We start from the raw sequence: 15,731 nt of genomic DNA on the forward strand, positions 1-15,731 counted from the left end.
CTTTTTGTCAAACCAACTTTAGTTAGTTGAATTTAAAGGCAATCATGTGACTTAAAATGAATTAGGAAAGCTTCACTACGAGTTAAGAGAAAACTCCATAAGCCTTTGAACCATAATTGAAACCCTTCCCTATGCATGTTCCTTTTAAAACAAAGATTTGTAGACTAATCTAGTTACAAGGTTGTCCTCTTTTGGTTGTTGCTGGGGGGTTGGTTGGCGAACAACGCTTGTTATTTTCCCCTGGGTAGGAGAGGTGGTCTCCCAGAGTTTGGGAGTTAGGCTTCGTGTGTGTGAGTTGTGGTGGTGGCTTGGGGATTGCTCCTCGGGGTTATTCACCACGCTGCCACGACGTTGTAGTCCCCACAAACAGTGTCAATGTACTGGAAGTCTCCGGTACGGGTTGTGAGATGGATCGAGAACTTGCGGGTCAAGGCAGTCGCTAGATTATCTGACTGGAGCAATTGGGGTGGTGCCTGTAAAGATACTCTGACACTCAAGTCAGAATGAATCTAAGAGGTATAAGGTGTGTAGAATGAATGACGTACCTGAGAGGACCTTAAGCTCCCCTATGTATGACTAGTGGAAGTTATTTCATTTTATCTTATTTGGCTAAAATAAGGGAGGTATTTGAATTTGAATATTGGTTAGAATGTCTGGAAGGCCGGTTTGAATCTCCTAGAGGAAGGAGGTAGGCCGACCCCGAGTATCTGAGTTTAGAGGCCGCTCGAGTGTGGGACCCAAGAGTCGGATTCGTAACAAAATTATTATTTAATGTAATACATGGATAAAATTAAAAAGAAAATATTTATTAAAGTTATTATAAAAGAATGAAATAGAATTATATATAATAATCGGACTAATCGGTTTATTAGTAATCTAACAATTAAACGAATGATCTAATAACTCAATATTCTAACCGGATCAATTACTGCTTTGATTATATATGCTATTTGAATTTTTTTAAATAATATTATATGACCAATAAAAATTATTATTTTGATCAATATTGGTTAATAAATTTTTTTTACAGAATTTTAAATTTTATAATCTAAATTATAATAGTATAAAAATTAAATATTTATTCAAAATATTGACTAATATTTATAAAAAATATCAATCTTCTAATATTTTTTTTTTGTCAAGGGTGGTGAGCAGCTGGACATCTAACAAAATGGCAAAAGAGAAAGGAAAAGAAAATTAATTTTATTTGAAAAGGCCATCTAAGTAGATTGACTTGGTATTAAAAGGAGATGCACAAAGATAACTTATAGAAAGTATTTTAAGTATATTAGAAATGTCGGTGCTTCAGTTGTTTTAATTGTTAATCTGTATTATAAAACATATATAATATATATTAATTAAAATCAACGATTAAAATAACTGATATATTAATACCTGATGCACTTAAAATATTTCCTAACGTATAATTTAAAACTGGGTCTGTGTCTTATCTTATTATTCTTTGACTGTTTGCGTCTTTATCACGCTGAAATAGCATAATAGCATCAAGTCTCCCTTTTCTAACATGGTCAAGAAGAAGACATTTTCGTCATAACTATTGTTTATTTACTAAAATGTTCTTCTATTACAAGATGTTTTCTAGATTTTTTCAAATAAATATAATTATTTTTATTTTATAATATGTTTAAATTTTCAATTTTAGATCTTTATACTGTATAGATATAAATTTGTACAGAATTATAGAAATTTTATTTTATCCATATTTTTTTTAATATATGCTCATCTTTTGTCCAACAAATAAAAAGTTTGCTCATAATTCGGCGTTGAAATCAAGAAGTGAAACTTATTTATTTAAAAGTTTGTGTACAGTTTACTTAAAAAATACATTAAATTTTAACTTATACAAGCATTTCAAAATAATTGAATATACATTTACACTTTTTTTATAGTAATATTAGTAAATTCAAAATTTATATTATTATAATAAATAAAGTTATGATATAACATCATTTTTATTATTGTAAATACTGATTTGGTAAAAATTATTTTAAATTATAATCTATATTTACACAGGAAGTATTGGAATATAGTAAAGTATAGTTTTTATATTTATAAATAAATGCATATGTTAAAAAAATTGAAAAACGTTAGGTGAACAAATTATTTAACCAAGTTTTTTTTCTTGTGTCTCGTTCTTATTCTTTTCAATCAAATTTATTGTGTCATTAATCTATTAAACTAACTTGATTAGACTTAATTACCAAATAATTTGGGTTAATGGTGTACGAAATTGTGATCTCAATGGCGCCAACAACTTGGTACGCATAATCGTAATTTCAACTCCTTTTCACAACTTCGCACAACTAACCAGCAAGTGCACTGGGTCGTCCAAGTAATAAACCTTACGTGAGTAAGGGTCGATCCCACGGATATTGTCGGCTTGAAGCAAGCTATGGTCACTTTGTAAATCTCAGTCAGGCAGATTCAAATGGTTTTGGAGTTTTAATAATTTAAAAGATAAATAAGCATAAAATAAAGATAGAGATACTTATGTAATTCATTGGTGGGAATTTCAGATAAGCGTATGGAAATGCGTTGTTCCTTCTGAATCTCTGCTTTTCTATTGCCTTTATCAAATCCTTCATACTCCTTTTTATGGCAAGCTGTATGTTGGGTGTCACCGTTGTCAATGGCTACTTCCCGTCCTCTCAGTGAAAATAGTCCTCTACGGTTTCTGTACGGCTAATCAACTGTCGAATTGCTCTTCTCGGATGAAAAATGCCATGCACAGATATCGTATGGCTAATCAGCTGTTGGTTCTTGATCGTGTAGGAATAGGATTTACTATCATTTTGCGTCTGTCACCACGCCCTACAGTCGCGAGTTTGAAGTTCGTCCCAGTCATCCCATCCCAGATTCTATTCGGAATACCACAGACAAAGTTTAGACTTTTCGGATCTCAAGAATGCTGCTAATGGATTCTAGCCTATACCATGAAGACTCTTATCTCACGGAATGGAAGGCTCTGTTGTCAAGAGAGGCAACCATGCGTCGTGGACCAGGAATCCAAGAGATACACGCTCTAGCTTTCGCAGGTAGAACGGAAGTGTTTGTCAGGCACGCGTTCATAAGTGAGAATGGTGATGAGTGTCACAGATCATCACATTCATCAGGTTGAAGTGCGAATGAATATTTTAGAATAAGAATAAGCATGAATTGAATAGAAGAACAATAGTACTTTGCATTAATACTCGAGGAACAGCAGAGCTCCACACCTTAATCTATGGTGTGTAGAAACTCCACCGTTGAAAATACATAAGTGAAAATAAGGTAGGCATGGCCGTGAGGCCAGCCCCCAATGTCTAAGGACTAACAATGATCAAAGATGTTCCAAAAGCTCGTCCAAAGATGTCCAATACAATAGTAAAAAGTTCTATTTATACTAAACTAGTTACTAGGGTTACACAAATAAGTAAATGGTGCAGAAATCCACTTCCAGGCCCACTTGGTGTGTGCTTGGGCTGAGCATTGAAAATTTCACGTGTAGAGGTCTTCCTTGGAGTTAAACGTCAGTTTGTAACTTATTTCTGGTGTTTGACTCTAGCTTGCAACTTGTTTCTGGTGTTTAACACCAGAATAGGGCAGAAAGCTGGCGTTGAACGCCATTTTGCGTCATCTAAACTCGGGAAAAGTATGAACTATTATATATTTCTGGAAAGCCTTGGATGTCTACTTTCCAATGCAATTGAGAGCGCTCTAATTGGACTTCTGTAGCTCCAAAAATTTTATTTCGAGTGTAGGGAGGTCAAAATCCAACAACATCAGCAGTCCTTCTTCAGCCTTTGAATCAGATTTTTGCTCAGGTCCCTCAATTTCAGCCAGAAAATACCTGAAATCACAGAAAAACACACAAACTCATAGTAAAGTCCAGAAATGTAAATTGTGCTTAAAAACTAATAAAAATATATTAAAAACTAACTAAATCATACTAAAAACTATATAAAAACAATGCCAAAAAGCGTATTAAGTATCCGCTCATCACAACACCAAACTTAAATTGTTGCTTGTCCCCAAGCAACTGAAAACAAAATAGGATAAAAAGAAGAGAATATACAATGAATCTCACAAAATCAATGAAACTTAGTCCCAATTAGATTAGCGGGGCTAGTAGCTTTTTGCTTCTGAACAGTTTTGGCATCTCACTTTATCCTTTGAAATTCAGAATGATTGGCATCTATAGGAACTCAGAATCTCAGATAGTGTTATTGATTCTCCTAGTACAGTATGTTGATTCTTGAACACAGCTACTTTATAAGTCTTGGTCGTAGCCCTAAGCACTTTGTTTTCCAGTATTACCACCGGATACATAAATGCCACAGACAAATAACTGGGTTAACCTTTTCAGATTGTGACTCAGCTTTACTAAAGTCCCCAGTTAGAGGTGTCCAGAGTTCTTAAGCACACTCTTTTTGCTTTGGATCACGACTTTAACCACTCAGTCTCAAGCTTTTCACTTGGACCTTCATGACACAAGCACATGATTTGGGACAGCTTGATTTAGCCGCTTAGGCCTGAATTTTATTTCCTTGGGCCCTCCTATCCATTAATGCTCAAAGTCTTGTATCCTTTTTACCCTTGCCTTTTGGTTTAAAAGGCTATTGGCTTTTTCTGCTTGCTTTTTCTTTTTCTTTCTTTTTTTTTGCCACTTTTTTTTCATTGCTTTTTCTAGCTTCAAGAATCAATTTCATGATTTTTCAGATTATCAATAACATTTCTCTTTGTTCATCATTCTTTCAAGAGCCAACAATTTTAATATTCATAAACTTCACTATAAAAATATGCATTATTCAAGCATTCATTCAGAAAATAAAAAATATTGCCACCACATCAAAATAATTAAACTAATTTCAAGATAGAATTTGAAATCCAAGTACTTCTTGTTCTTTTGTAATTAAGCACATTTTTCATTTAAGAGAGGTAAAGGATTCATGGAATTATTCATAGCTTTAAGATATAGACACTAGACACTAATGATCATGTAATGAAGACACAAACATAGCCAAACATAAAGCTCAAAACCGAAAACAGAAAAATAAATAGACAAGGAGATTAAGGAATGAGTCCACCTTAGTGAGGGTGTCTTCCTCTTGAAGATCCAATAGTTCTCTTGAGCTCCTCTATGTCTCTTCCTTGCCTTTGTTGCTCCTCCTTCATAGCTCTTTGATCTTCTCTAATCTCATGAAGAATAATGGAGTGCTCTTAGTGCTCCACCCTTAGTTGGTCCAAGTTGTAACTCAAGCCTTCCAAAGAGGTGTTGAGTTGCTCCCAATAGTTGTGTGGAGGAAACTGCATCCCTTGAGGCATCTCAAAGATTTCTTGATGAGGAAATTTCTCATGCTCTTGTTGAGGTCCATGAGTGGGCCCCCTTATTTGCTCCATCCTTTTCTTAGTGATGGGCTTTTCCTCTTCAATGAGGATGTCTCCTTCTATTTCTATCCCAGCCAAATTGCATAGGTGACAAATGAGATGAGAAAAGGCTAACATTGCCAAGGTGGATGACTTGTCAGCCACCTTGTAGAGTTCTAGAGGTATGATCTCATGAACTTCCACTTCCTCCCCAATCATGATACTATGGATCATGATGGCTCGATCTATAGTTACTTCAGATCGGTTGCTAGTAGGAATGATTGAGCGTTGGATGAACTCCAACCATCCTCTAGCCACGGGCTTAAGGTCCGGTCTTCTCAATTGAAATGGATTACCTCTTGAGTCTCTTTTCCATTGAACTCCTTCCACATATATGTCCATGAGGACTTGTTCCAACCTTTGATCAAAGTTGACCCTTCTAGTGTATGGGCGTGCGTTTTCTTGCATCATTGGCAAGTGGAATGCCAACCTTACATTTTCCGAACTGAAATCTAAGTATTTTTTCCGAACCATTGTAAGCCAATTCTTTGGATTCGGGTTCATACTTTGATTATGGTTCCTAGTGATCCATGCATTGGCATAGAACTCTTGAACCATTAAGATTCTGACTTGTTGAATGGGGTTGGTAAGAACTTCCCAACCTCTTCTTCGGATTTCATGTCAGATCTTCGGATGCTCATTTTTCTTGAGCATGAAAGGGACCTCAGGGATCACCTTTTTCTTGGCCACAACTTCATAGAAATGGTCTTGATGGACCTTTGAGATGAATCTTTCCATCTCCCATGACTCGGAGGTAGAAGCTTTTACCTTCCCTTTTCTCTTTCTAGAGGTTTCTCCAGCCTTAGGTGCCATAAATGGTTATGGAAAAACAAAAAGTAATGCTTTTATCACACCAAACTTAAAAGGTTTGCTCGTCCTAAGCAAAAAAAGAAAGAAAGAAGGGGAAGAAGAAGAAAATGGAGGAGATTGAGGGTTATAGGTGGTTCGGCCAAGATGGTGGAAAGGTGTTTGTGTTGTGTGAATATGAAGGAGTAGTGAGGGGTTTATACAACGGTGAGGGGAGGGTTAGGATTCTGTCATTAGGGTTGGATTTGGGAGGGAAAAGTGTTTGAATTTGAAAGTGAGGTAGGTGGGGTTTTTGGGGAAGAGATATGGAGGTGATTGGTAAGTATTGTGGGAGGGTAGGTGGGGATCTTGTGGTGTCCACAGATCCTGAGGGGTCAAGGATTTATCATCCCTACTCCTATTAGGCGTATAAACGCCCTTACAGTGCAATCCTGGCGTTTAACGCCAGATTGCTGCTTGTTTCTGACATTAAATGCCAGCTTTTATTCCTTTCCTAGCGTTAAATGCCAGGATGCAACCTGTTTCTGGCGTTTAATGCCAGCTTGTTGCTTCTTTCTGGCGTTTAACGCCAGTCTGGTGCTTGTTTCTGGCGTTTAACGCCCAGAATGGTGCCAGACTGGGCGTTAAACGCCCATTCTGCAACCCTTACTGGCGTTTAAATGCTAGTAAGTTTTTCCTCTAGGGTGTGCTATTTTTAATGCTGTTTTTTATTTTTCTTTAATTTTTTGCAGTTGTTTTTGTGACTCCACATGATCATCAACCTAAAAAAAGAAAATATGAAATAACATAGATAAATAAAAATTGGGTTGCCTCCCAATAAGCGCTTCTTTAATGTCAATAGCTTGACAGTGGTCTCTCATGGAGCCTCACAGATATTCAGAGCATTGTTGGGACCTTTCAACACCAAACATAGAGTTTGGATGTGGGGGTTCAACGCCAAACTCAGAGTTTGGTTGTGGCCTCCTAACACCAAACTTAGAGTTTGACTGTGGAGACTTTGTTTGACTCTGTATTGAGAGAAGCTTTTCATGCTTCCTCTCCATGGTTGCAGAGGGAGATCCTTGAGTTTTAAACACAATGTAGTCCTCATTCAATTGAAGGACTAACTCTCCTCTGTCAACATCAATTACAGCTTTTGCTGTGGCTAGGAAGGGTCTGCCAAGGATGATGGATTCATCCTTCTCCTTTCCAATGTCTAGGATTCTAAAATCAGCAGGGATGTAAATGCCTTTGACCTTTACTAGTACGTCCTCTACCTGTCCACAAGCTTTTTTCATGGATTTTTCTGTCATCTCTAATGAGAATTTGGTAGCCTATACCTCAAAGATTTCCAGTTTCTCCATTACAGAGAGTGGCATTAAGTTTATGCCTGACCCCAGGTCACACAGAGCCTTTTCAAAGGTCATGGTGCCTATGGTACAGAAAATTAAGAATTTACCAGGATCCTATTTCTTTTGAGGCGATGTCTACCTAACCAAGTCATTCAGTTCATTGGTGAGTAAGGGGGGTTCATCCACCCAAGTCTCATTACCAAATAACTTGGCATTCAGCTTCATGATTGCTCCAAAGTACTAACCAACTTGCTCTTCAGTAATATCTTCATCCTCATCAGATGAGGAATAGTAATCAGAGCTCATGAATGGCAGAAGTAGGTTCAATGGAATCTCTATGGTCTCTAGGTGAGCCTCAGATTCCTTAGGTTCCTCAATTGGGAACTCTTGTTTGTCTAGAGGACGTCCCATGAGGTCTTCCTCACTGGGATTCACGTCCTCCTCCTCCTCTGTGCATTCGGCCACACCAAGCAAGGTTATGGCCTTGCACTCTCTTTTTGGATTCTCTTCTGTATTACTTGGGAGAGTACTAGTAAGAGTTTCAGTGACTCTTTTACTCAGCTGGCCCACTTGTGCCTCCAAATTTCTAATGGAGGACCTTGTTTTATTCATGAAACTTAGAGTGACCTTAGATAGATCAGAGACTATGTTTGCTAAGCTAGAGGGGCTCTGCTCAGAATTCTCTGTCTGTTGCTGAGAGGATGATGGAAAAGGCTTGCTATTGCTAAACCTATTTCTTCCACCATTATTAAAGCCTTGTTGAGGCTTTTGTTGATCCTTCCATGAGAAATTTGGATGATTTCTCCATGAGGGATTATAGGTGTTTCCATAGGCTTCGCCCATGTAATTCACCTCTGCCATTGCAGGGTTCTCAGGATCATAAGCTTCTTCTTCAGAAGATGCTTCTTTAGTACTGTTGGATGCATTTTGCAAACCATTCAGACTCTGAGAAATCATATTGACCTGCTGAGTCAACATTTTGTTCTGAGCCAATATGGCATTCAGAGCATCAATTTCAAGAACTCCCTTCCTTTGAGGCGTCCCATTACTCACAGGATTCCTTTCAGAGGTGTACATGAACTGGTTATTTGCTACCATTTCAATGAGTTCCTGATCTTCTGTGGGCATTTTCTTCAGGTGAATAGATTCATCTGCAGAATGGTCCAATGACATCTTAGATAATTCAGACAGACCATCATAGAATACATCTAGGATGGTCCATTCTGAAAGCATGTTAGAAGGACACTTTTTGGTCAGTTGCTTGTATCTTTTCCAAGCTTCATAGAGGGATTCACCCTCTTTTTATCTGAAGGTTTGAACATTCACTCTAAGCTTGCTCAGCTTTTAAGGAGGAAAAAACTTGGCTAAGAAAGTTGTGACCAGCTTATCCCAAGAGTTTAGGCTATCTTTATGTTGAGAGTCCAACCACACTCTACAGCAAAAGGGAAAAGCATAAGCTTATATACCTCAAGCTCAACTCCGTTGGTCTTAACTGTATCACAGATCTGCAAGAATTTAGTTAAGAATTGAAAAGGATCTTCTGATGAAAGTCCATGAAACTTGCAATTCTGTTGCATCAGAGAAATTAATTGAGGCTTTAGCTCAAAGTTGTTTGCTCCAACGGCAGGGATTGAGATGCTTCTTCCATGGAAGTTGGAATTTGGTGCAGTAAAGTCACTAAGCATCTTCCTTGCACCTCCACCATTGTTATTGGGTTCGGCCATCTCTACTTCTTTTTCAAAAAATTCAGTAAAGTCCTCTTCAGAGTGTTGTGTTTTAGCTTCTCTTAGCTTCCTCATCATAGTCCTTTCAGGTTCCAGATCTGCTTCAACAAGAATGTTCTTATCCTTGCTCCCGCTCATGAAAAGAAGAAAATAGAAAAGAAGAGGAATCCTCTATGTCACAGTATAGAGATTCCTTTATGTGAGTAAAAGAATAAGAATGAAGGAAGAAGAAGAAAAGTTCGAACACAGAGAATGGACGGGTTCAAATTTTGAGAAGAGAAGTGTTAGTAAATAAATAAAATAAATAGAAAGAGAGAGAGAAATTCAAAAATTAGAAGAAAAGAGAAGGAAAGTATTTTTGTTTTTTATTTTAATTATTAGTTAGAATTCAAAAATTAAGAAAGGGAATGAAATTAAAAGTTAAAACAATTAGTTAAATTAAAAGATTTTTGAAAAAGAGGAAGGTGATTTTCGAAAATTAGAGAGAGAAAAGTAGTTAGGTGATTTTGAAAAAGATAAGAATTAGTAAAACAAACAAAAAGTCAATTAGTTAGTTGAAAAAGATTTGAAAATCAATTTTGAAAAGATAAGAAGTTAGAAAAAGATTTTGAAATCAAATTAAAAGAGATATGATTGAAAAGATATGGTTGAAAAAGATTTGATTTTTAAAATTAAAATTGATTACTTGACTAACAAGAAACTAAAAGATATGATTCTAGAATTTAAAGATTGAACTTTCTTAACAAGAAAGTAACAAACTTCAAATTTTTGAATCAATCACATTAATTGTTAGTAAAGTTTTTGAAAATAAAAGATAAAATTAAGAAAAAGATTTTTGAAAATTAAATTTAAAGAATTTTCGAAAATAATAAAAGGAAAAATAAAATATTTGATTTTGAAAAAGATTTTGAAAAGATAAGATTTTTAAAATTGAAATCTTGACTTAACTAACAAGAAACAACTAATTTAAAAATTTTTGACTAAGTCAACCCAAAGATTTCAAAATTTATGAGATAAAAAGGGAAAGATATATTTTTTGATTTTTTGAATTTAATTAGGAAAGAGAAAAACCACAAAATGACTCAACACATAAAAATTTTGGATTAAAACAAAGGATGCATGCAAGAACACTATGAATGTCAAGATGAACACCAAGAACACTTTGAAGATCATGATGAACATCAAGAACTTATTTTTGAAAAATTTTTGAGAAAAGAAACACATGCAAGACACCAAACTTAAAAATTTTTAATGTTTAGACTCTAACAAACTAAAAATGCATATGAAAAACAAGAAAAGACACAAAACAAGAAAATCACAAGATCAAACAAGGAGACTCATCAAGAACAACTTGAAGATCATGAAGAATACAATGCATGAATTTTCAAAAAATGCACAAATTTTAAAAACATGCAATTGACACCAAACATAAAAATTGACATTAACTCAAACAAGAAGCACAAAATATTTTTGATTTTATGAAAAAAAAATTTTGGATTTTTCAAAAATTATTTTTAGAAAAACAAAAAAGAAGAAAGATTTTGAAAGATTTTTTTTGAAAACTTTTTTAAAATAAAATAATAGTTAAAACAAGAAGAAAATTACCTAATCTGAGCAACAAGATGAACTGTCAGTTGTCCAAACTCAAACAATCCCCGGCAACGACGCCAAAAACTTGGTAAACAAAATTGTGATCTCAATGGCGCCAACAACTTGGTACACACAATTGTAATCTCAACTCTTTTTCACAACTTCGCACAACTAACTAGCAAGTGCACTGGGTCGTCCAAGTAATAAACCTTACGTGAGTAAGGGTCGATCCCACGGAGATTGTCGGCTTGAAGCAAGCTATGGTCACCTTGTAAATCTCAGTCAGGAGGATTCAAATGGTTATGGAGTTTTAATAATTTAAAAGATAAATAAGCATAAAATAAAGATAGAGATACTTATGTAATTCATTGGTGGGAATTTCAGATAAGCGTATGGAAATGCGTTGTTCCTTCTGAATCTCTGCTTTTCTATTGCCTTTATCCAATCCTTCATACTCCTTTTTATGGCAAGCTGTATGTTGGGTGTCACCGTTGTCAATGGTTACTTCCCGTCCTCTCAGTGAAAATGGTCCTCTACGGTTTCTATACGGCTAATCAACTGTCGGATTGCTCGTCTCGGATGAAAAATACCATGCACAGATATCGTATGGCTAATCAGCTGTTGGTTCTCGATCGTGTAGGAATAGGATTTACTATCATTTTGCGTCTGTCACGACGCCCTACAGTCGCGAGTTTGAAGCTCGTCACAGTCATTCCATCCTAGATCCTACTCGGAATACCACAGACAAGGTTTAGACTTTTCGGATCTCAAGAATGCTGCTAATGGATTCTAGCCTATACCACGAAGACTCTTAACTCACGGAATGGAAGGCTCTGTTGTCAGGAGAGGCAACCATGCGTCGTGGACCAGGAATCCAAGAGATACACACTCTAGGTTTCGCAGGTAGAACGGAAGTATTTGTCAGGCACGCGTTCATAAGTGAGAATGGTGATGAGTGTCACAGATCATCACATTCATCAGGTTGAAGTGCGAATGAATATCTTAGAATAAGAATAAGCATGAATTGAATTGAAGAACAATAGTACTTTGCATTAATACTCGAGGAACAGCAGAACTCCACACCTTAATCTATGGTGTGTAGAAACTCCACCGTTGAAAATACATAAGTGAAAATAAGGTAGGCATGGCCGTGAGGCCAGCCCCCAATGTCTAAGGACTAACAATGATAAAAAAATGTTCCAAAAGCTCATCCAAAGATGTCCAATACAATAGTAAAAAATTCTATTTATACTAAACTAGTTACTAGGGTTACAGAAATAAGTAAATGATGTAGAAATTCACTTCCAGGCACACTTGGTGTGTGCTTGGGCTGAGCATTGAAGCTTTCATGTGTAGAGGTCTTTCTTGGAGTTAAACATCAGTTTGTAACTTGTTTCTAGCGTTTGACTCTAGCTTGCAACTTGTTTCTGGCATTTAACGCCAGAATAGGGCAGAAAGCTGGCGTTGAATGCCAGTTTGCATCATCTAAACTCAAGCAAAGTATGGACTATTATATATACTTTTCAACGCAATTGAGAGCGTGCCATTTGGACTCCTGTAGCTCCAAAAATTCCATTTCGAGTGCAGAGAGGTCAGAATCCAACAGCATCAGCAGTCCTTCTTCAGCCTCTGAATCAGATTTTTGCTCAGGTCCCTCAATTTCAGCCAGAAAATACTTGAAATCACAGAAAAATATACAAACTCATAGTAAAGTCCAGAAATATGAATTTTTCTTAAAAACTAATAAAAATATACTAAAAACTAACTAAATCATACTAAAAAATATATAAAAATAATGGCAAAAAGCGTATAAATTATCCGCTCATCAGTTAACATCACCATATAATTGTTTTCCAAAAAAAAAAAAGAGTGATATTCACATTATTATCCATTACAAAATATTTTGTTGAAGATGAACACTGTGATTTTTTTTAAGCTTCTTTAACAACAACTAAAATTATTAGATTTTATTGTTAACATGATTATTAGTTCTTATTTATTATTTGTGATTTATTATTTCGCTTTAATTTAAAAAAAAAGAAGCTCAACACACTAAGTGGAGCGTACAAGTGACATAACATGAATAAGCAACACCTATGTCATTTTTGGCATAGCCATCAACAACAAGGGTCACTTTTGCACCAATCTTTAGAGCAACAAAACAATCTAGCAACACAATCCACCGCATATGTTTTCTTGTTTTGAAAAATGAACTCATTCCTACACAGCCAGATATTCCATATTACTGAGAAAAATCCCACTAACCAAGGTTTTCACATTTCTTTTCTTAAAGGCATCGTCATCCAGCTCTCAAAGTGCTCTTTTATGGTCCTTGGGATGCTCCATGCATGACCCACATAAGTAATCCAAGCGCACCATACCTGCCAAGCATACTCACACGTAAGAAATAAATGTTATAAGTTTCAATATCCTTATTACACATAATACAAACGTTGTCACTTCATTCAATGATGCCCAATTTGCTCAGTTGATCCTTTGTACTCGGCCTACAAACACAAACCAAGTAAATAACTCCACTCGAGGGGGAACTAGTCCTTTCCAGATTCCGTTCGTGAACTTATATCTGAGGATATCTTCCGTCACAGTCTGTACCTGCAACACTTGCACAAATGAGTTAGTAGTATAAACGCCTTCCTTATCGAATTTCCACACCACTCTATCTTGTGCGCCTTCTATCAATCTCACAGCTCGCAAGATATCTAGCAGTTGGTTCAAACTGTCGGACTCCCATTAGCGGAGTTCCCTCCTCCACTGGAAGCTGCAAACCCACTCTATCCCATCCCAAAACCCACAGTCCCCAATCATGGATCCTTTGTTATTAGAAACCAAGTAGAGCCTCGGAAAGGAGTCTTTCAGTTTTTTCGACTGTAATCATGTATCTTCCCAAAATTTGGTTGATCTACCATCACTTACTTCCATAGTCAGACTGTCAAATCATCTTTTCTCTGACATGTTGCTATTTTATTTGCAAGTGACATATATCCCTCCACGGCCCCTTTTTACTGGTATAGCTTGAGTAGACAGTAACTATTCAGGATTCAGATTATTGCAGGAGCATACAACCTTTTTCCACAAAGGACAATCCTCCTTAGAAAATCTCCACCAGCACTTAAACAATAAAGCGGTATTACGAAGCATCGCATCTCCCACACCTAACCCTCCGAATTTCTTCGGTGTCTGTACTAACTCCCACTTAACAAGTGCCATCCCAGGCCGTCCATCATCCTTCCCCCGAAAGAACCTCCTTTGCAATGAAATTAATTTTTTTGCCACTGTAACCGGTATTTTATACAAACTCAAATAATAAGTAGGCAAACTATTAATCACCGACTTGATGAGGACCAACTTCCCGGCTTTGCTAAGCACCTTTGCTTTTCACATACTAAGTTTTTCCTCCATTTGATCTATTACTGGCTTCCATATTTTAACTAGCTTCAGGTTTGCTCCTAGTTCAATACCCAAGTACTTCACTGGTAGACTCGCCACCTAGCACCCTAATAATTGGCACATCCGACCAACTCACTCCTAGTTACAATTCACCAGTATCAAACTGGACTTGTCAAAATTGATACTCAATCTGGAGATCACTTCAAAGCACATCAAGAATAGGGGTGGCAAAACGGGTTGAACCCGTCGAGCTGACCTACTAAACCCGCTAAAAAAGCGGGTCGGCTAGAATTTGGAGCCTGTCAAATTAAAAAAATTCGCCAAGTGCAGGTTTGGCGGGGCAGGGCCGGCCGGTCCACCGAGCCGAACATTTTTATTCTTCATTTTTTTATTAAATAAAAGAGTGATTACTAATATAAAATTAATAATTATAGAATTTTCAAACACTTTTTTTATTTTTGGTTTTATTCTTCTTTTAGTTATTAACTTTATTTATTTTATTTTATAATTTCATATATTTGTTCAAATTATGTGACTTATTTTTTAAAATAATAAATATAGTTTTATTAAAAAATATTATTTTGAACAATTTTATTGAAGTTAAAAATAAATTTTATAGAACGGGCCTAGGCGGGACGGGGCGGACCGGTCTGCTTTGCCACCCCTACTCAAGAGTCTCTTGTAATTTCTGACCATCATCTCTTCCGGCGGACAGAATAATATAGGTGAATTTGGATCCTCTAAATTTTGAATTTTAATTTAAAGGGTAAAATGTAATCTCTTATCATTTATTTTATAGGAGGGACTAAAAAAAATATGAGTGAAAAAATATTCAATAATGAGAGATTACATTATATTATTTAAAGTGAAAATCTAAAATTTAAATGATCCAAATTATATATATATATATGAAGTTTGTTGCACTCTCATTTTAGAAAGAATTTGTTACTTGCAAATTTATAATCTATAGCATCTTCTTCAAATTTAATATCCTTGATAATTTTATTATTCTTTATTAACATTTCGGTTAAAATATTAAGCTAGATTTCATGAAAGATGGGACGTGTTGAGAGACAATAAATAAGGAGAAAGTTAAGGAAAAATGATTAAATTATAAAGATATTTTAAGTATTTTAAATTTTAAGTGAAATTTTAATAGAATGGAATTTTAAATTAAATTTATTTAGTTTGAAATTAATTTAAAATAAACAATAAAATTAAATTAAATTCCATCAAAATTAATTTAATTATTTTTGTTTCAAATACTGAAATTAAATTCAAGTCTCGCAAAAATTGAATTCTAAGAAATTTAAACACCCTAAAATTTATAAAATCTCTTTTAATTTCATAAGAGATTTTTTTATTTAATTGTAATTTAGATTTATACTTATATATCTCTTATATCAAATTACCAAATATATGTCTAAAAAGTTTTTACATTTGA

The sequence above is a fragment of the Arachis duranensis genome, chromosome 2, assembly GCF_000817695.3.
Source record: "Arachis duranensis cultivar V14167 chromosome 2, aradu.V14167.gnm2.J7QH, whole genome shotgun sequence".
Lineage (NCBI taxonomy): Eukaryota > Viridiplantae > Streptophyta > Magnoliopsida > Fabales > Fabaceae > Arachis > Arachis duranensis.